The sequence below is a fragment of the Fragaria vesca genome, linkage group LG4 (genome assembly GCF_000184155.1).
Source record: "Fragaria vesca subsp. vesca linkage group LG4, FraVesHawaii_1.0, whole genome shotgun sequence".
Classification (NCBI taxonomy): domain Eukaryota; kingdom Viridiplantae; phylum Streptophyta; class Magnoliopsida; order Rosales; family Rosaceae; genus Fragaria; species Fragaria vesca.
The window spans coordinates 481266-482953 of NC_020494.1; positions in this window are offsets into that span (position 1 = coordinate 481266).

Here is a 1688-nt window from a genome sequence, read left to right on the forward strand (position 1 = left end):
ATATATATATATATATATATATATATATATATATGTTGAAGACCTTACGTGCTTGATATAGTTGATAACTTGATATACATCATTGTTTGTAATTATCAATCTCCGTAACCGATTACACTTGCTATATGCAGCGGTGGATCTATGTAGGAGTCTTTATGGGCTTGAGCCTAGACAAATTTTCTCTACTTAATTTATCATGAAGTTATGCTTTGTGTAATGTTGCCTATGTAGTTGAGTTGGTTAACTCATTTGCCTATAAATTGGAACACCTGGGTTTGAGTCTTGCTACTCCCCTGTTTTTTGTTGTTCTCTTCCTCTTTTCTTTTTCTTCTGTTTTTTTATTTTTTTTTCTTTCCTTTTCTCCTTCTACTACAAACTTGTCATATTTTCAATTACTATCTCTTACCTAGCTTCCTTCTCATTTTCTTCCCCACTTTTCTTATCTCTTCATGATTTAAGTATAGCTTTGACCAAAAATCAAAATCTTTGTAACATTATTGACAACAACAACAACAAAAAATCGTTTTGACTACTCTAATTAGCCTAAACGAAATTCACATCCTAGATCCCCCACTAGCTATATGTCTCCAAAAGTCCCACTTGACAAATTACCAGATTAATTAGCAAATCAGGTTAGTGTTTACAATTAAAATTAGCTTGATGGCCGAAGCGACGAAGCCGAACCGGCGTTTACAACTTAGAAACTTATAAGTTGTAGGCTCGTATTATTAATTAGTTCATGCAAGTGAATACAAGATTCACAACATATACGGTGATTTTACATGAAACGTAGAGACATAATTTCATTACATATGTTAAGAGCATCTCCAACAATTATTTAAAAAAATTATGTAAAAATTATGTAATCTGGTAAAGATTATGTTGGTTATGGCCTTATGGGTTGACGTTTTTCTTGATAATTAAGATGGGTTTATGTATCCCTTATGTAATTTGGTCTTCCTATTTATTCCAACATTATAATGCTAGTGGGATGGCATATTCTACTTGCATCAAGTAAAGCTTTGCCTATTGACGTCAACAATATCATATAAGCCAGGGATCTTTGCCAACTGATTAAGCATTATTAACAAGGATGATCCAATTAAAAATACTAATCTTCTCACACGCGTTCGCCACATGCGGAATTGCGTTTTTTTTCTAGTTTAATAATTATTGTGAAATTTTTGCTAGTTCGATTAATTATTGTGGAGAAATTTTAAATACAAACACCTAATTTTTTAATACACACCCTTGCTTAATACACTCATTATCTAGTTTTTCATTTCGATATTAAACTTAATACACATCCTAAACTACCTATAATACCCTTATATCAAAAATTAAGAAATAATATGTTATTTAGTATAATTATTATAAATTTACTATATATTTTGGTAACTCTTTTACGTATTTTTTTTAATTTTTTGCTAGAAATTTTTTCTTTGCATCGTCAAATTTATAATCAAAAGACAATTATTACACAAACTCCGAATCTTTGATGCGACATCAATCATTTGGAATTCGAAAAAAAATATCAACAATTTTAAATTTTCAGAATTCACAAGCTAGTAGAAGTACACCAGGTTACTAACTATTAAATATATATACCTACTCTTTTCAATACAACATGTCAAGATGAACATGTAGTACTTTAAAATGGTATGCAAGATCAAAACTAAAACTGATAC